This window comes from Rhinatrema bivittatum, chromosome 9 (assembly GCF_901001135.1).
Source record: "Rhinatrema bivittatum chromosome 9, aRhiBiv1.1, whole genome shotgun sequence".
In the NCBI taxonomy this organism is placed as follows: Eukaryota; Metazoa; Chordata; class Amphibia; order Gymnophiona; family Rhinatrematidae; genus Rhinatrema; species Rhinatrema bivittatum.
This window is the reverse complement of record NC_042623.1, coordinates 16,160,363-16,181,632: the sequence shown is the minus strand read 5'-3', so window position 1 is coordinate 16,181,632 and position 21,270 is coordinate 16,160,363. Positions and strand designations below refer to the sequence as shown.

Genomic DNA, 21,270 nt, shown 5'->3' with positions numbered 1-21,270 from the left:
AGAGCTCCAGGTAGCAGCTTTACAGATGTCAGCAAGCGGCACCGAGCGTAGGTGCGTTACTGATGTTGCCATGCCCTGACAGAGTGCGCTTTAACACGGTCTAGAAGCGGAATGCCTGCCTGTTGGTAACAAAAGGAAAAACAGTCCGCTAACCAGGAGGAGAGAGTCTGCTTACCCACAAGTTTGCCCAATTTGATGGGATCGAAGGAAACAAACAATTGAGTGCATTTCCTGTGGGCAGCTGTACGGTCTAGATTAAATGCTAGAGCATGTTTACAGTCAAGAGTATGCAGAGCCCGTTCTCCTGGGTTTGAGTGGGGCCTGGAAAAGAAAGTGGGTAGTATAATTGATTGATTAATATGAAACTCCAATACTACCTTAGGCAAAAATTTAGGGTGAGTGTGGAAGTACTACCCTGTCATGCAGAAGTTTAGTGTAAGGCAGGTAGGTGACTAAGGCCTGTAACTCACTAACTCTGCTAGCTGATGTGACCGCTAAAAGAAAAATCACTATCCAAGTGAGATAGCGGAGATCACAGGATTGGAGAGGCTCAAACGGCGATTTCATAAGCCTTCCCAAAACCAAGTTGAGATCCCAGGAAGAGGCCGGAGGGCGCAGTGGAGGTTTAAGGTGAAGCAAGCCCTTCAAAAAGCGTGTGACAAGGGATTGTACTGAAATGGGTACATCCCCGACACCTTTATGGAAGGCGGCTACCGCACTGAGATGTACCCTGATAGAAGAAGTTTTGAGGCCGGACTCTGACAGGTGCCAGAGATAGTCCAGAAACTTCGGTGTGGAACAAGTGAAGGGATCAATGGACAGAGAAGTACACCATACCGCAAACCTGTTCCATTTATAACATTAAGACTGCCTAGTGGAAGGCTTTCGTGAAGTTACTAGGACACAGAAAACCGGCTCAGAAAAGTTAAGAGGTTGCAGTATTAACCTTTCAACATCCAGGCAGTCAGGGAGAGGGCCTGGAGGTTGGGGTGATGTAGGCAACCGTTGTTCTGAGTGATCAGAAGCGGGTCCTTCCCCAGAGGAATGTGCCAGTGCACTGATAGGTCGTAGAGAATTGGAAACCAGACCTGGCGTGGCCAATGAGCTTCACGAGAGTCTTTGAAATGAGTGGAAGTGGAGGGTACACAAAGGAGACCGCTGGCCCACGAGAGGGAGAAAGCATCTCTTGGCTGTGAATTGACGTAAAGAGGTCTAATGTGAGGGTAACCCCAACGTTGGAATATTGAGTCCGCTACGGTGGGGTTGAGGGACCACTCATGCGACTCAGCCTGTATGCCAACACATTGTCCACTCCCGGCAAGTAGGTGGCCTTGAGGTACATTGAGTGGGAAAGGGCTTCCGCCCATATCTGTGCAGCTTCCTGACACAGGAGGTAGGAGCCCGTTCCCCATTGCTTGTTGATGTACCACATGGCCACCTGGTTGTCTGTTTGAATCAGGATGACCTGGCTGGAGAGGTGATCCTGAAACGCTCTGAGAGCATATCTGATTGCACGAAGCTCCAGGAAATTTATCTGGTGTTTGGCTTCCTCTGGAGACAAGATGCCCTGAGTTTGCAGGTTTCCAACATGTGCTCCCCAGCCGAGGTTGGAGGCATCTGTTGTCAAAGTTATTTGAAGTTCTGGAATCTGAAATGGAAGGCCCTGTACCAGATTGGATTGGTTTGTCCACCAAGCTAGCGATAGCCGGAGCTGTTTGGTGATGTGGATTGTGGAGGACATTGGCTGAAAAGACTGAGTCCACTGCGATCTTCGAGTCCACTGCATTACTCTCATGGCGAGGCAAGCCATGGGAGTGACATGCACTGTGGAGGCCATATGACCCAATAATATCAGAAAGTGATGTGCAGTTGAATGTTGTCGAGACTGCAGTCGAAAGGCCAAGGAAGCAAGAGTGAGAGCTCAATCCTGAGGCAGGAAAGCTTTCACTTGTAGAGTGTCCAAGTCGGCCCCTATGAACGATAGAGTTTGCGAAGGAACTAGTCTGGATTTTTGATAGTTTATGAGAAACCCTAGGGAGATCAGGGAATGCAAAGTGAGGCGAAGGGACGTCAGTGCTCCTTGCCGAGAGGGAGCCCTGATCAACCAATCATCCAGATAGGGGTAGACGTGGACACACTGACTTCTGAGATAGGCTGCTACCACGAGGCACTTGGTGAAGACGCGTGGGGCAGATGCTAGGCCGAAAGGTAACACTCGATATTGGAAGTGTTTTGGGCCTACTAGGAATTGCAGGAATCTGCGATGTGACGGAGTAATTAAAATGTGCATGTAGGCGTCCTGAAGATCTAGAGAGCAGAGCCAGTCTCCCCTTTAAAGAAGGGGAAGTAGAGAACCCAAGGTCACCATCTTGAACTTTTCTCTTTGTAGGAATTTGTTTAGAGTGCAAAGATCCAATATTGGGCGCACACCACCTGACTTTTTTGGTATCAGGAAATACCTGGAATAGAACCCTTGCCCCTGTTCTGAGAGGGGCACTGGGGTTCTATTGCTCGGGGCTGGAGGAGGAGGGAGACCTCCTGCTCCAAGCGCGGTGAGAATGGTCGGATGTTCCCCACGTCAGCCGAGGCAGGGAATCCGGTAGGACTGAGAGAAAAGTTGAGGTGGTAACCTTGGGATACTATTGGAAGTACCGAGTGTGCCATAGGCTGGAGAAGTGGCACAACCGGCCGCCGACTGGAATGGTCGGAAGTGGAAGCTGGGTACTGCTCTCTAGAAGGGAGTCAAAAACCTGCCGCTGGACCTGGTTGAGTGGCTGGCTGTGACTTCTGCCCTCTAAGGCTGCCTAGGTTGGCCTTTTTGGTAAGGCTTAGAAGGCCGACCCCTGGATGCTGCTGGAGAGTATCTCCTCTGCCGGTAAAATTGCCTTTTAGAATCCCTCTTAAAAGATCTTTTGGATGAAGAAGAGGGATCAGAAGGCAGTAAGGAGAGCTGGCGCAGAGTCTCTTGGCAGTCCTTGAGCTGCGCCACTGCTTCCTGAATCTTTTCACAGAAAAGATTATCCCCCATACAAGGCAAATCAGCCAATCTGCCTTGTACCTCTGGTCTGAGGTCTGAAGATTTCAGCCAGGCCCATCTCCTTGCACTGATACCGGCTGCCGACACCCTGAAAGCAGTGTCAAAGATGTCATACACTGATCGTACTTCATGCTTGCCAGCATCGAAGCCCTTTTGTGCCAGGGCATGAAGTTGGTCCTGGAACTGCAGAGGTAAGGTTTCAGCAACGTCTTGAATCTTCGTAAACAAGGCCCTATTATATTGGGTCATGTAGAGTTGGTAGGATGCAATGCGAGAGATGAGCATTGATCCATGGAATACCCGTCTTCCAAATGTATCCAGGAACTTCTGATCTTTCCCTGGGGGAATGGATAAATGAAGTTTGGAGCATCTGGCCTTCTTTTGGGCTGATTCTACAACCACCGAGTGATGATCCAACTGAGTTTTTTGGAAGCCAGGGGCTGACTGGACTAAGTAGGTGGCATCTGCTTTTTGGTTAACAGGTACCACCGAGCCAGGGTGCTCCCAGTTTCTCTTCAAAAGGAAGTCATGAATAGGGATGGACATGATTTCCTTTGGAGCGTCGAGAAATTGTAGAAGCTCTAGCATCTGATGTCTAGAGTCCTCTTCTGTCTGAAGCTGGAATGGGACCGTTTCAGACATCTCCTTTACAAAATTTATAAAGGACAGGTCCTCTGGAGGAGAGCGCTTCCTTTCGTCAGGAGGGGAAGGCTGTGATGGTAGATCATCAGAATCCTGGGACGAATCGTCGGTCCAAGGATTATAAGGGTCATCACCAGCTCCCAAATGTTCCTCAGAAGGAAGTAACGGAGTTATTTCTGAAGGCCCTGGCCTGGGCATCGGTGGTCCCGAAGGAGGAATTGAAGGCATCGATGGAGGCATCGAGGGCATCGATGGCAGCATCGGTGACATCGAGGGACGCACCGATGGAATCGGTGACATCGATGGATGTGTTAGTGGCGGCACTCTGATGGTGGAATGAAGAGCGGTGTTTTCTTCATCTTCCTCCGATGGCAAGGGAATTGGCAAGAAAGGAGTCTGGTTCCTCCGTTCCCTCGGATCCACCGGTGGAAGGGCACCAATTAACTTACTGGTATTGATGGAAGTTGGAAGCCCTGGAGTGCTTTGCAGGTGGCCTCTTGGATCATCCGATCCAATTACTCACGGAAACCTGGGGCATGAATACCCGGTTCCAGAGTGGGAGGTAGCACTGGCGTAGCTGGAGGGTCCACCGGTGAAGGTGGAATCGCAGATCCCGGCACCTGTCCAGGTGGGGAACACCTCTGTGATCTAGAGACAGAAGAGGATGAAGCCTTTTCTGTACGGGGCTTCTTTGTCGGAGGCTCAGACGACGTCAATGTTAAGGGTTTACCTGTATCGGCGGCCTGAGCTTTACGATGACGATGTTTTTCTCGATGTTCACCCCGGTGTTTTTCCTTAGGGGGAACAGAGGGGGTAGACACCTGTGGAGTCGTCGAGGCCAGTCGGGTAACAGGGGATTCCCGGTGCTGGCGTGACGTAGCCAGCACTGGTTCAGACGACGTTGAAGCTATCGATGGCATCAGGGTTTTCGGCCGAAAGAGAAGAGCCATCTTATCGAGCCAAGCCGTGCGACCCTTGGTGTCATTTGGGCACATTTGGTACAAGTAAGGACATCGTGGCTGGACCCCAAGCACATCACACAAATCGTGTGAGGGTCAGTGATGGACATTGTTCGAGTGCAGTCGAGGCACAGATGGAAACCCGATGCCATAGCTTCGACAAACTTTAGTCGCGGTGAGGTCAATGGCCAGTAGGCCGCGAGGGAAAAACTTGATGGGAATCGACTGCAAACGGGCAAAAAACTTACCGTTCGACCGCGGAGCAAAGAAATCGATAAGGGGACCCCTGTGGGGTGAAATTTTTTCCGTGAGGAAAATTCCTGTCAGGAATCTCTGAAGAGCTCCTTAACCCGCGTGGCTACTGCTGTGCGGAAAAAAGAAGACTGAAGGGGGACCCCTGCTGGCTGCAGGGTTGGTGCTATGCTGGGCATGCCCAATAGGTGCCAGTCAAAGTTCTGGAAACTTTGACAAAAGTGTTCCGTGATTGGGCTCCATCTTGATGATGTCACCCATATGTGAGGACTACCATCCTGCTTGTCCTATGAGAAACATAGTAACTGACAGCTTTTAAAGCATTAGTTAATTATGTGGTCTAAATATGTATTAAATAAATAAAACAAGCTAAAAATGAATAGCAGTTGTTTGTCTACTTTTGGTAGATGCATATACAAAATCACTTGTGGAACCCAACATCTACTCCGCCTTTACCTGTGCTCCATGCAGGTTACCCCCATGCTGTCAAGTAAGCACAACACAGTCACATCACTGATGTCTTGAGGCTATAACTGCCCAAAACAGCAGTGATACGACTATGCAATTACATCATTCAGGAGGTTCACAAATGTTCGAGATGTGCATAACTCAAGCAAGGCTCCAGCATTTCTTTCACTCACAAATAAAACTAAAATCCTAGATGTGCATGTTTCTCAGCAACTATAATTGTTTCTTTATCTATGGGAGGTCATAAATAGAAAACCAATTTTAACAGCAGAAAGCATAATACTCCCATTAAGCTAAAAGACCAAACAGCCCCATGATTAAATGCATATAGTGTGTCTAATTATGAATTACTTGTGTTCAGAGGATATTACGCAACCACACTGATTTCTCAGTAAACTCCAGCAACAGGGAATATGCAAACAGCGCTCTGGTACAGAGTATCAGAGTAAACAATCTACCCAATGTGCTGCTAACAGTATTAAGTAAAGCAAGTTTGCTTACCTGTAAACAGGGTTCTCCACAGACAGCAGGATGAATCAGCCAAAATGCATAGGTGACATCATTTGACAGTGCCAACACTGACCCAGCTCTCAGAGCTCAGTTAAAATTTTACTGAGATTGCACAGGAGTTTTCGTGTGCACACGCTGCTTGTAAGCCCCTAAGTCTTTTCCAGAGCTTAAGGAGGCCTAGCCTCTCGAGGCAGGGGCCTCATAACTGGGCAGGTGTGCTTCAGCCAGTGCAAGGTGGAGGGGAGGGGGAGGGGGGAACTGGCGGCCAATGGGGCGCCCTGACTGGGTGGGTGACGGATGGCCAATGGGGTACCTTGGCCGGTTTAAATTCCTGCCAGGAGCCAATGAGATAGGAAGGCGGAGTCTCAGAGCACAGGTACATTAGGGGGTGGGATAGGGAGAGGTGACACATTAGCCGACAAGGGGGGGGGAACTAGAGAGCATAGGGGGAAATCTTGGGGATGGCTATATGTAAAGCATGGCGCAGACCGAGATGATGGCTGGTCTGGGGATGGCCCAATGAAGGCCTGGCATAAATAAATAAATAAGTGTGGCCCGAAAGGCCAGGGGTGGGATGAGGCAGCAGCACACTGCACGGAGCAGCAGTGGCCACAATGGCATTCACGGAGCGGGATGTCAGTGGTTGGTGTACCACCTTCATGGAGCGGAAGGCTGGAGTGGCATTCACGGAGCAGGATGCCAATGGTGTACCACCTTCATGGAGCGGAAGGCTGGAGGGCTGCCGTCTCAAACAAATAGAGGGGTGGGTAATAGCATGTAGTTTTACCAGTGGGGGCATAGGCTACCTTTATTTGCGAATGTTAAGCTTGTTCAAAGTATTGCTGGTGGTTAATGTTCAAAGTAATGTCGATTGGCTGTGGCCGTTTCTTCCACTCAATAAAAGACAATTATTTACCTTACTGTGCATCTTTGTGGTCAAGGGTGGGGAGGGGTGGGATGCCCGGAAGCTACGGCTTGCACAAGTTAAGCTTTGGCAAGGTACTTGACTCTCCAGGGAGGCAGGTAGGTAGGTGGGTATTAAGTATAGCTAATTCATCCTGCTGTCTATGGAGAATCCTGTTTACAGGTCAGCAAACTTATTTTCCCCATCAACTAGCAGGCATGAATTAGCCTTAATGCATGGGGAGTTCTAAGCTTAGAGTTGCACATCAGAAGCACTTAAAGATAACCTTACCCCACCAAGTGGACGGTGAACTATAGGGAGAACAGCAAAGTAGAACCGTGTCTCCAAAATTACTGTCACCTCAGAACATGTTATCTAGACACTAGTGGGACATGAATGTGTGAACTGACGAGGAAGCTCTGCAGATGTCTTATCTATTTATTTATACATATTTAATATTCCGCCTGTGCCAAGAAGGTCTCAAGGAGGATTACAATCAGATTCTATTACAATGAACAATTTACAATCTACATAATCTAGAATAGAGTAACAAAGAAGGGCATATCAGGATATGACTGGAGTAATAGAAGGGATAGCTAATTAAGGGTAGTAGAGGAACAGGATGGGAGTCAGGGTACGTGAAAGATACAATAATGCTATTGTATTTATTTATTTATTTGAAGAGTTTTATATACCGTTATTCGGAAAGCCATCATAACGGTTTACAAAGTGAATAAATTTTAACAAAGAGGTTTTGAGATATCATAACATGTTGTAATTACAATAATAATAAACATAACCAAGTAAGTATCTGCAGATATAAGATATATGTAGAGGGCGGCAGGAACCTAGTGCCATGGGAAGGAAAGACCTTAACTAAGAGGGATCATTAGAAGATAATGTTGGGTCTCAAGACCATGTTCTGAGAGTCAAGGGATAACAGATGTTTTCTTTACTGTCTAACATAGTTTTGTCACAGTTTGGAAATGAATCTGAGGGAAGGCTGGCTAAATAACCAGGCCTAGGCTCTTTTCCTGAAGATGAGGTAGGAAATTTCTTGGTGTAAGGAAAGCAATATTTTGCTCCAGAGCTTGGGGGTGAAGCAGCTAAATGTATGCAGCAGGTTAATTTAGTCACCAGAGAGGGGGAGGAAAGAAGAGCCATTTGGAAGAATAGAGTTCTCTTTGCAAGGGTTTTAAGAGAAAAGAAGCTGAGGCCATACTGTTAACAAATCTGAAGATGAAGCGGGGAGTTTTGAATTGGATTCTCTTTTCAACTGGGAGCCAGTGTAACTGTCTTAACATAGGGCTTATGTGGTGTGAAGTTCTGGCTCCTACTAAAATACTGGCAGCTATAGTTTGTAAAGAATTGTAGGTATATGAGGATGTGTTGTGAGATTCCATGGAGTAGGGAATTGAATGAATCGATTCTGCTGGTGATTAAAGTATGTATCACAGTGCCCACGTTGTGTTTATCAAAACAATTTCAGCAAATATGTCATAGGTCTATTTATTTGTTTAAAAAGATTTGTTGACCGTGCCCTCCAAGGTTCAGGACAGTTTACAATAAAACAAGCATAATAAAATTAGTTTATGGAATATTATATACATATAAGATAAAGTTACATTAAAATAATATCAAAATGAGTAGACATCAACAGGGTAATGGGGGACTACAGACAGATTTCAGGTGGAAGGTCATATCAGCGAACATAAGGTGCTTATGTATCCAAGACATAACCTCTCCTCTGGCCAACTGCACCCGAATTCTAGTGGACACCTTCCTTGACTCCTCCTCAAGATGATATGCATCTTTAAGGTCATTAAAAGAGAGCCATCCCTGTTCATCCCATAATTGCCCTAAGAATCTCAGCCCCTGTGCATTCCACTCAGAAATCTCTGCGCAAAAAGTGGCAATCGAAATATCAGGATTGTCTTTCAACATTTCAAGTGGCACATTGGGAGCAACCAGGGATCCATAAATAGAAACATAGAAACATAGAAACATAGAAATGACGGCAGAAGAAGACCAAATGGCCCATCCAGTCTGCCCAGCAAGCTTCACACATTTTTTCTCTCATACTTATCTGTTTCTCTTAGCTCTTGGTTCTATTTCCCTTCCACCCCCAGTTTTAATGTAGAGAGCAGTGATGGAGCTGCATCCAAGTGAAATATCTAGCTTGATTCGTTAGGGGTAGTAGCCGCCGCAATAAGCAAGCTACACCCATGCTTATTTGTTTTACCCAGCCTATGTTATACAGCCCTTATTGGTTGTTTTTCTTCTCCCCTGCCGTTGAAGCAGGGAGCTATGCTGGATACGCGTGAAGTATCAGTCTTCTCCCATGCTGTTGAAGCAGAGAGCCATGCTGGATGTGCATCGAAAGTGAAGTATCAGGCACATTTGGTTTGGGGTAGTAACCGCCGTAACAAGCCAGCTACTCCCCGTTTTGTGAGTGCGAACCCTCATTTTCTCCTCTGCCGTTGAAGCAGAGAGCTCTGCTGGATGTGTGAAGTATCGGTTTTTCTTCTCCCCTGCCGTTGAATCAGAGAACTATGCTGTATATGCACTGAAAGTGAAGTATCAGACTTATTTGATTTGGGGTAGTAACCGCCGTAACAAGCCAGCTACTCCCCTCTTTGTGAGTGTGAATCCTTTTTTCCACATTTCCTCTTGCTGTTGAAGCTTAGAGTGATGTTGGAGTCACAGTAAGCATGTGTATGTTTATTTAATAAGGGTATTGACTCCAGGCAGTAGCCCTCATTCTGGCGAGTCACCCACTCTTCATTGGCGGCCTCTTGACTTTATGGATCCACAGTGTTTATCCCACGCCCCTTTGAAGTCCTTCACAGTTCTGGTCTTCACCACATCCTCAGGAAGGGCATTCCAGGCATCCACCACCCTCTCCGTGAAGAAATACTTCCTGACATTGGTTCTGAATCTTCCTCCCTGGAGCTTCAAATCGTGACCCCTGGTTCTGGTGATTTTTTTCCTACGGAAAAGGTTTGTCGTTGTCTTTTGATCATTAACACCTTTCAAGTATCTGAAAGTCTGTATCATGTCACCTCTGCTCCTCCTTTCCTCCAGGGTGTACATATTTAGATTCTTCAATCTCTCCTCGTACGTCATCCAATGAAGATCCTCCACCTTCCTGGTCGCCCTTCTCTGTACCGCCTCCATCTTGTCTTTGTCTTTTTGAAGATACAGTCTCCAGAACTGAACACAGTACTCCAGGTGAGGCCTCACCAAGGACCTGTACAAGGGAATAATCACTTCCCTTTTCTTACTCGATATTCCTCTCTCTATGCAGCCCAGCATTCTTCTGGCTTTAGCTATCGCCTTGTCGCATTGTTTCGCCGATTTCAGATCATTAGACACCATCACCCCAAGGTCCCTCTCCTGCTCCATGCACATCAGCCTTTCCCCGCCCATCGAATACAGTTCATTCGGATTTCCACTCCCCATATGCATGACTTTGCACTTCTTGGCATTGAATCTCAGCTGCCATATCTTCGACCAATCTTCCAGTTTCCTTAGATCTCGTCTCATTCTCTCCACTCCTTCCGGCGTGTCCACTCTGTTGCAGATCTTTGTGTCATCCGCAAAAAGACAAACCTTACCTTCTATCCCATCCGCAATGTCGCTCACAAAGATATTGAACAGGACCGGTCCCAACACCGATCCTTGCGGTACACCACTTAAAACCGCTCTCTCTTCAGAGAAGGTTCCATTTACCATCACACATTGTCTTCTGTCCGTCAACCAATTTGCAATCCAGGTCACCACCTCGGCACTCACTCCCAAGCTTCTCGTTTTATTCACCAGTCTCCTGTGCGGAACCGTATCAAAAGCTTTGCTGAAATCCAAGTATATGATATCGAGCGCTCTTCCTCGATCCAATTCCTTGGTTACCCAGTCAAAAAAGTCAATCAGGTTTGTCTGACAGGATCTTCCTCTGGTGAATCCATGCTGCCTCTGGTCCATCAATTCTCCCGACTGTAGATAGTTCACTATTCTCTCTTTCAACAGTGACTCCATTACAAAGTGGAGCTTACAAAGTGTGTGCTATGTCTTAATTGTATGTGCTAGCTACCACTGGGCTAGCTCTTCATCACCCTGGACTCTGAGAAATCAAAGGCAAAAAAAAAGAAGGGGAAGATCCATACTGTCCACAGCATCAGCCTCCAGCGTGAACCACGGGTGGCCAAGTGCATGCTTAAACCAGACCTCAAAACAAGCCAATCTGGCTGCCCAATAATAGCCAAGTAAGTTAGGAAAAGCAAATCTTTCCCCTCCACTTAGTGTGCCAAAGGGTGCAAAGTTTTACTATGGGGGATCTACCCTACCAAATGAAGCATAAAATGGACCCATTCAAGTTGGCAAAAGAATTGCATAAGTAACGAAACTGGCAAGTGCTGAATAAGTACATCAATTTTGGCAGGATATTCATTTTCAATATTCCTATCCTGCCGGCCCATGAAATCAACTTCCCCAATAATCTCTGTAAGCCTTCAGTTATTTTTTGCATAATGGGGCATAATTTGTTCTATATAAATCTTTCCATTCTCTCAGAATAAAAATCCCCAGATACTTAAATCCCCTTGCAGCCAACTGGAGCCAGGACAGACATTCAGGTATGGAACTCGCTAGTGTCCCTCTAATCGAAAACAATTCCAATTTTTGATCATAAGGGCCCCGACTTTTACGGTTTGGGGAACTAATAAACATGGGGGTAACTTGCTGATGCGGCTTTTACTACCCATTAATCATTAAGCTTGACACTTTTGATGCGGCTCCATCATTGCTCTCTGCTTTCATGGATTAGGGAAAACTGGATTCGGACAGCATCCGAGGGCTTTACAGTCTTGGAAACTGATAACCATGAGGGTAACCTGCACAGTGCAGCAGATACGGGCTTAAGCTTGCTGGGCAGACTGGGTGGATTATTTGGTCATTTTTCACTGTCATTTCTATGTTTCTATATCTAGACACTTCCTCAAATTCTTCCAGTATCTGGAACAACCTAGGAGCCGATGTCTGGATTTGCGTCATGAAAATTAATACATCATCTGCATAAGGGATATCGTGTGTGAATGACCACTGAACACAATGCCTTTGACATCCTCATCCCAAGAATCACCGGGGCCAGATCAAACAGTAATGGGGACAAAGGACAATCCTATCTCATTCCCTGCATAATCCGAAAAGGACTTGACAGGAACCCATTTGTAAGAACCCTAGCTAATGGCTGGAAGTACAAGGCTCCCACCCAGCTAATGAATTCATCATTATAGGCTCTCAGGGTGGCAAACAAGAAGTACAAATTCAATCTGTCAAAGGCCTTCTCTGTATCTAATGATGCCAGTAGCCCAGGTATTTTATGCTCTTTAACCAACGAAATAATATGAAATACTCGTCTTGCATTTGTTTAAGAGAGACTCCCCTTTATAAACCTTGGCTGATCCACTTGGACCAGCTGAATTTTTGCCAAGATTTTTACATCCATGTTCAGGAGGGAAATGAGCTGATAGGACCCTGGGTCCAGCACATCTTTCCCTTTTTTAGGGAGCAGCATGATAGTTGCCTCAGTCATCCTATCAGTAGCATTCAGACACACCTTCATATGATCAAAGGCACCTGCCATGGGCAATGCCAGCTCTAGGAAGGATTTTTTATACAAATTGATATGGAAACCATTAGGTCCCAGGCTCCTGCCCACTGTTGCAGCCTCTCATTCTGTTCTGGTGTAACCTCAGGTAAATGAGCCTTATCTAGAAAAGCTGCAATGGCCTTATCAATACTCGAGGACCCCCCCCCACACACACACATATATATATATCAGAATTCAGAAAAATCTTTGAAGGCATTATTTTATATCTTTAATACTGGAGGAGACTAAAGTATTCCCCATTCAAATACCCGCAATTAATGTACTTTGATGTTTCTTCTTCGGCAAGCTATCCAGTAACTTCCCTTTGTTGCCATGCTCATAACATTTCTGCAAAGTGAAACAAAGGAACTTTTCTATTCGATCCACTTAGAGCATTTCAAGTTCATGCCTACACGCTACTAGTTTCCAAATTCTCTGTGAGTAATTCTTTTTGTGTAAATTTTCTAAGCGTGCAGTTTCTTGTTCAAGGGAAATCTCTTTGGCCAGCCTGACCCGTTTCTGATAGCTGGGGTACCCAAAGACTTTGCTTTTAAAGTTTTCCCCAACATAACAAGGTTATAGGGTCCCTCGGCATAGATCTCCCAGAAATCCTTTATTTCCCTGTTTAGCATCTCCTGAAAATCATCCCTTTTTAGGACTGACAGGTTCAGACACCAATGATGCTCTGACATCAGCTGCTGTGACAAATACAGGACCAACTCTACCAGACTATGATCAGAAATATGACAGATCAGAATATCCTCAGAGCTGACTCTCCCCAACAGCCCTTCAGAACAAAAAAGCATTTCCAAGCGAATGTAGGAATGATGCACGGATGAAAAGAAGATGTAATTTCTTTGACCATATAGGGAGCCTCTTATCAGTATATACCTACTCTCTGGAACTGTACAGGCTTTAATGACTGTACATGGCAAGTTCTTATGGATCAAGATGCATACCCCTCTACTCTTGGAGCTGTATGATGAATAAAAGACCTGTCCCACCAAGGCTCTGGACAACTTTTCATGTTCCTGATCTGTTAAGGGAGTCTCCTGTAGCACTGCCACCTGCACCAACCTTTTCTTTAAGAATGTAAGATTTCTTTGCCTTTTCATTGGGGAAGCTTATGCCTCTTACATTCCATGATATGATCATCTGTGAGTTAGCCGTCACCATCTGTGACACACCTGTGTGCTTGCTACAATAAAGTGTAGAACCTCCAGTACCTGGAGTCTGCACCTGCCACTGTTGCTCTTGCCAATTTTCAAGCATTTTTACCCAAACCATAATCCCAAAACCAATGATTCAATCAAACAGTTCCACCCCACCCCTCCCAAGGGTACAAGAAAGACTAGCCAGGGCTTCCTTATCCTACCATCTCCCTGACCACCATACCCCCAAATCCCTTTAAGCCTCCCATACCCAACACCCCCTCCACCCCCCCCCCAGGTCATACCAACCAGGCAGGAGTAACATAGAGGTCTGAGCTCTGCCCTGCAGTACCACCCCCACCCAATCCCCCCCTTCATTGTCTTTCACTACTTTCCATGACAAGCCCTCCCCCTTACAACAAACCTCCCGACTCAAAGTCCCTATCAATAGTCCCAGAAAACTTTACACAGGCATCAACCAGCAGTGTTGTCCAGTAGCTAAATGACAGAAGCCCACATAAAAATCCCGGACACCACAGTCCCAAGTCTGACCTCCCCAACCCAGTCCATACAGCTCTCACAAATTCTCTCTTCCATGTCTGGGAGGTAAGCGTTCCAGCCAATCAGCCACATATATCTTCATACTCCAGCATAATGTTATTGTGCAAAATACTGCCAACCCAACAGTTTGACACAGCGTATATGAAAGGGTCATGACAAGGAAATAGCCATAAAGCAGTACCCATCCCTCAAACCATATCCCCCCCCTCATAGCCCCTTAACTCCCCTCCTACTCTTTGGAGTGGAGGAACAGCCAAGTGGTTAGTGCAGCGGGCTACGAACTGGTTCAAGTCCCATTGTCGCTCCTTGTGATCTTGGGCAAGTCACTTTACCCTCCATTGCTTCAGATACAAACTTAGATTGTAAGCCCTCCGGGGATAGGGAAATACCCACAGTACCTGAAAGAATCTGCTTTGAAGTGCTGAAAAGCGGAATATAAAAATCTAAATAAAATAAATACCCCTCCCCCTCCCTACTCTTGACAAACAGAAATTCCCCTCATGTCAAGTTCACACCCCCCCATTCCATAGTGTTGTGTTTGTGGCATTGTGGACCCCTGGTCACTGTGGAGATTACTCGGCCCATGGGGAGGGGCCCCGTGGGGAACCACAGTGATAGGCTGAACTCAAATAGCAGACACAGGACAGATGGAAGGCTTTATTGAACTGCTGTAGATGATGTAAGCAGCAAGGTAAGGCACTGATATCCGCAAGGCGCCAATATGTTCAACAGGCTCAGATGTAGAATCTCACCCAGATGTTCTTGATAGGCGGGAGCCCGCAGTGCGGGTAATGCTGTGGCTGGTGGGTGGCGTTGGAGCACCGGATCGTAGAGGTACTCACAGGAATGTGGGCGTCTTCCTGGTGATGAAATGGTAGGACCGAAGGTCCGTGGTGCAGGATACAAAGGCTGGTAGGCACTCGAGGAGCGAGTACCTGATAGTCCAATATCCTGAAATGTAGAAGAGAGAGAAAGACCCCCGAGGAGCGGTTGTCTACTTAGTAGAGAACCCCGAAGGGTAGTTGGAAGCGAGAGACCCGCAAAGAGAGGGTGTCTAGAGCTTCTAAGGGAGCGAGGCCCTTGGAGTGAAAAGCAGCGTCTAAGCGTGCAGCTTAGAGTGGTCAGAGTAGCTAAACCGAAGTCCTTGCTAACTCCGCAACTGACGGGCGCAACACATAGCCTATCCTCCATATCGCAAACTAATGTCCAACATCATGCATGTCAGAAACCCATGCAAATTATAATCCGGAGCCAAATTACCATCCACTTCAGTAATTCTTCTTATAAGAAGGGGAATTGGCTCGAGGGTGGACGGAGCTTCACTGAAACGCATCCGACTGCATAAACACTCAAAAGTGTTCCCCCTAAGTCAAGATTTCTATCAAACCCAGTAAAACTGCAGACAGTTGTTACAGAAATATGTTTGCATTATAGTAATAAAATACCATTCCTGAGGATCTCGACTCATTTCTATCCTACAAATGGATCTACTATAACATGTGACTATTGATTCCTGGAGAAACAAGCAATATTCACAGTTTATCTATGGACAATTCATTTTCATTAAGATTATTAATGTGAGGGATCAGGAATAGTGTAGTTAGGCCTCAGGCAGGATTCTCTCACCTATCTCTGCAAAGGACCTCAATCATGGCTTGCAATGTCTGACAGGTCACTGTTAGATGGCTCCAATATAGAGTGCCAGATTTCGAGCTATTGTAGTAAGTCATGCATTGACTGTGCACTGAATTCAGTGCACAGTTTCTTATCACATGTGTTAAAAAAAATGTATTTCCAATATAGTAAGAAAATAAGCTAATGCACGCAAACTCAAGTTAAAATGTATACTCAGGGGTAGATTTTATAAATGTACGCGCGGGCATACTTTTGTTCGTGCACCAGGCGCGAACAAAACCATTGATGCTCCAGTCGAATGGGAATATGTAGATACGCCTCTGCCAAATCCAGAGATATAAGAAACTCCCCCAACTGTACTGCCATTATCACTGAGCGTAAGGTTTCCTTGCGGAAACGAGTCATGCATAAATGATGACTGACTCTCTAAGTCCAAGGATGGGGTGAAAAGAACTCTCCTTTTTGGACACAACAAAATAAATGGAATAAAGGCTCATATTTTCTTGAGACCTGAGCACTGGAAGCACGAACCGCAACCTTCAGAGCCTCGAAAACAGTCTCCACTGCCTGCCTCTTTTGCGGGGATATGCAGGGAGAAGCCATGAAGACGTCCCAGGGAGCGCTGAGATACTCCAGAGATTAGCTGGCCCTTATAACCTCCAGAACCCACTGGTCTGATGTGATCCTGACCCAACTCCGATAAAAAAAAAAAGAGATAGGTGACCCCTTTCTCCTGTTCCAGGAGGTGGGTTGGCACACCTTCATTGAGGGAGTCGAGAGGCACCACCATCCAAGCCTGTGCTACTTCTGGGCTGCCTGGCTCCTCTGCAGGGTCAAAAACATCTGAAACCCCTAGCACAGTTTCTCATGCCGAACAAGCTTCTTATCCTCTGGCAATCAAGGAACCTGGGTTTAGTGTAGCTGGGTTTAAAAAAAGGTTTGGATAAGTTCTTGCAGGAGAAATCCATTAACTGCTATTAATCAAGCTGACTTAGGGAATAGCCAATGCTCTTGCTGGGCTCTATTTAGTGTGAGGATACTTGCCAGGTACTTGTAGCCTGAATTGGCCACTGTTGGAAACAGGATACTGGGCTTAATGGACCCTTGGTCTGACCCGGTATGGCAATTTCTGATGTTCTTATGACTCACCCCACTTATTGGCCATTTTTTCTAAATCACTCCCAAATAAGAGTGATCTTTTAAAAGGCAATTTCATAAGATTAGACTGAAATTGTACCAGCATACCAATTCCACAGCCAAAGCTGATGCCTCACTGCTATCACCGAAGCCACTCCTCTGACAGTTCAGATCATGTCGCAGTCCGTATCCACCAAAAAGGAAGATACCGGTTCCATCACTGCCCTGGAATTCAAACCAGTTTCATCAACCTCCTGAGATAGAAGCAAACAAGCACGAGCCACCAGGGAGCAGAAGAGGCTATCTGCAAATTCACTGCCATTGCCTCAAAGACTTGCTTAAGGATAGCCTCAATTCTCCTATCCTAACATCCTTCAGTGCCATTACCCCTTCTACCAGAATGGTCATCCAGTTGGTGACGGAACACATCAGCACCGCCACTTTCGGAAAACGCAGCTGCTCTCTCGCCACCGGATCTAGGGGCTACAGACCTTCCAAGGCTTGTCCCCCTTTAAAATTAGCTTCCAAAGCACCCCATTCAAGACAAATCAACTCTTGAATAGAATCCATAATGGGGAAGAAATACGATGCTTTATGCAAAGTAAACAAAATGGGATTCTTCTTTGACTCAGACATGGGATCAGCACCTGGCACTCTTAGCATCTTCAATGTCTGAGAGATGAATGCTGGCAACTCATCTCTATGAAAGAAGCGCAACATCGTTCTATAAGGTTCCAACCCCGGAGGAATTTCCTTATCGTTCAGGTAGTAAAGATCGCTTTCCTTGTCTGTGCCATCTGGGACTCCATCAGTGTGACCCGCAACAGGCCGAGACGCCTTTTGACATTTACCCTTGGTACCAGCTTGGCGGGATTCCGCAGCCTGCGATCCTAAACTTTCAGGTTTGGCTGGCTCTGCCGAACGTGCCTGAAGAAAGGACTGCAGCTCTTGAAAAAATTCCACCCAAGAGAAGGCGGAAGGGTCCATACCAAAACCAGGGGGTGTCAGTCTGGTGCCCACTGAGTTGCCCTCCCCTGCTGATGAACCAGTTAGGGGAGACTCAAAACCAGGCAAAACTTCTGACAGTTCCCCCTCCAGTTCCCTTCCTGCAACCTGCTGGAAAGGGCTGGACTCAGCAAAATCAGTTGGAAACAACTCGCCCTGAGCCTGCAAGTAGCGAGGAGACCCCAGACTGTGATGCCAGAATATGGCAAGCAGTGCAAATTGCAAGGCCATTAGGCTTCTTTGCTACCGATGCCATGGATAAGGATGTCCAGTAGCAGCATGATCAACAACAAACATTTGACAATTGTGCATCCAACGGCGCGCCCGAATCCAGCAAAATTTGGACTCCCAACTACACAGTCTAGACGGATGCTCAACTTGGACGCACAGGCGCAAACCGACAGGCACTACTTTCGCAGAGGCTTGCGCAGAAGAAAGTGTGTGAACGCCACTGCAGCCTACCACATGGCGTCCCAGTGAAACCTGAGAGCATGACCTAGCCCAAAGGGCTGCTCAACCTGCCAAAACTACCGCAACTTCCCAAGTACCCCACTGAGACGGAATGCATGTTGGTTCGGCGCACTGAGTCTCAGAGGTCATAAACAGAAGAGGAGAGGAGAGAGGAATCCCTAAATCTCTCTTCTTACTCTTGTTTTGGTTTTTTTTTTTTTGTTAAAACTCTTTACCTGAGCTCAGCCCGTCCCAGCCGAGTACAGAGTTGGCCTCCAGCTGCGGGGGGAGAAGCCTAATGCCTTCACCACTGCGCTCGGCTTCTTGAACCCGTTAGCATCTCAGCTGATTCTCTCCTGGCAGCTAACTCCACACTGGAAAACAGGCTATCAGACTGAGGCACTCAACTGAGGGAGGGATCACCAGATATCACCTTAACAGAACTCGACTGAGGGAGGAACCACAAGGTATCACCTCAGGAGAAGCGGTGCGTGATCAATCCTTCTCTTTTTCCTTTTTTTTTTTAAAACAAGCAATCCCCAAGTAGGGAGATGCACGTCCACCATCTGCTGGAGACGGGGAATACTTGCAGGCTGATGTCAGAGCAGGGGTATACATACTGTGACATCAGCTTTGCTCTGTCTCCATGTGCTGGTAGAGGTACATAAACCCACTGGTTGTGGATTAACCTGTCTGAATGCTGAGAAATTTGTATTTATACAGAATATTAAAAAAACAGATAAAAAAGAAAGATATTGATTATAAATAAGAGGAGGTTTTTTGGACCCATGACAATTACCTGAGTTTAGATTCAGTCGTTGATGTTTCCTTTCAGCACCGAGATCCTTTCTTCTTAAATAACAATACATTAGCATTTACGACAAAGTAATAACAGGAGTTTTTATTGTTTGATTGGGCAAAAACCAATGCTATTACTCATATGGGACTTGCATGAGAGGGTATTAAACTGTACACATATTTAGTATGTACATTTTGGTGGGCAAAACTCCTTACTGCATTTGCACACAAAAATTGCACAACTGCAGGTAAAACTGTGTTCTGCTGAGTGCACCTTGTTATGTTGGCCTATTTGTTAGTCCTGTAGAAGGAGCTGTCTAAAGGAGGCTAACCTGAAATCATAAAAAATGCAGTATCTGAATCCAGGTTACTGGCCTGACTCACTACAGCATTTGATAAACAAGTATGTATGTGACCTGCACTGTACTTGAAAGAACAGAACTTCTCATAATTAGGTCAGCCAAAACTGAGGGCAGGCTCAGTACTGTCTTAAAAGAACAGCTGAATAATTATTTAACCACATGCACACATTTGTTTGCTTAACCTTTTAGATCCTGCTCATTGAAGGAATTATTTCCTGATGCCCCTTTTTACATATCTTAGTTAACTAGATCCAAATATGGTATAAGTATGGTATAAACAAGTTTGCAAGTAATTAAAAGTATATGAAAAAATGTTCCACTTGTGGAACGTTGGTATCTAAAAGGTTAATACTGGCAGCAAACCATAGCATCTGGTGGTTCAACTGCAACCTGTGGTCAAAGGCAATGAAGCCTCACAGTCTTGCAGTGGACTGTGTAGGGATCCGCAAGACCATTACAGATTGCCACTAGCACTATACTGCACTGGGTCATTCGGGTAACACAACTCCCACACTAAAAGAGCTTCACTGGCTTCCCATCAACCAAAGAATTCAATACAAAACCCTCACCCTCATCCACAAGAAAATAAACAATAATGAGATGAATTGGTTAAACAATGCCATACTCCCTCATTCCACACATAGAAACCTCAGGTCCTCAGACACTGGACTCCTAGCTGTCCCAAACCCCAAAACAGCACACCGCTCATCAACCCGCAAACGTGCCATATCCGTGGCAGGCCCCGCACTCTGGAACTCCCTCCCGCCCCCTCTCAGAAATGAACCTTCCGCTCAAGTATTCAAAAAACAACTCAAAACCTGGCTCTTCAGAAAAGCCTTCCCACCAGATACTTAACTCACCCCCCTCTGCACACAACCCTCCCTTGAAAACAACTCCCCTACCACAGCCACCCACAGCCCTGCCGCTCACCCAGCTTTACCATCTTCCCTCCTACTCACTTCCTCCCTTCTCACCTTCCTCTCCCTTCCCAACCTCAAGAACCTCTACACATCTTTTTTTCCCACAGACTCCCTTAGATAGTATCCTTTATAGCATCTCTGCAGTGCAATATTAGAACATTCTTGTAAATATTTCTCTTCCTCATTATCAGTTACCTTGCTACAATGTAAATAAGCAGATCGTGCCTTATTTATTTAGCCATATGCACAGTCAATTGTTTGTTCTCATCAAATACCATGTATAGTCAATTGTTCGTTCCTACCTGTTACCGTGTTACAAACAGTTACCATGTTACAATGTAAAATAAGCAGGTTATGTCTTATTTGTTTTAGTTATATGTAAACCGATGTGATATCTCGATCAAATGTCGGTATATAAAAACAATAAATAATAATAACTATTTTTCAAACTGGCCGTTTGGACAATTGGGGGGGGGGGGGTTTGCTGTCAACTGCAAAGGTTTTCCACAAAATGAAATCAAATTTGTTTCAACTTCATTTAAAGTCAGAATAAGTGTATAACTGCTTTATCGTGCCCATATGAAACTGGACAGATATGGAAGCATTTCCATGTAAGTGAAAAAGAGCTGTACATTTTGTGGTTTCTAAAACATACACAAAAGTGATAAACAACCAACATGTGCATTTTATACTGTTTCTAGGAAACAAAAACAAATTAGCATAAAAAGCACATACACCAATCAAATTAGATATGAATAATTTTTTTAAATTAATATATGATGTAAAATTGGGAGACTTTAGTGGTGTTCGACCTCTTGAGGTCAGTATTCAA

General features: G+C 45.8%; 1 protein-coding gene across 7 annotated transcripts in view; it reads right to left on the bottom strand.

The window, feature by feature from the left end:
• Positions 1-21,270, bottom strand: part of SFMBT2 (Scm like with four mbt domains 2) — a 563,685-nt gene that overhangs the window by 297,770 nt on the left and 244,645 nt on the right. The window lies entirely within an intron of this gene.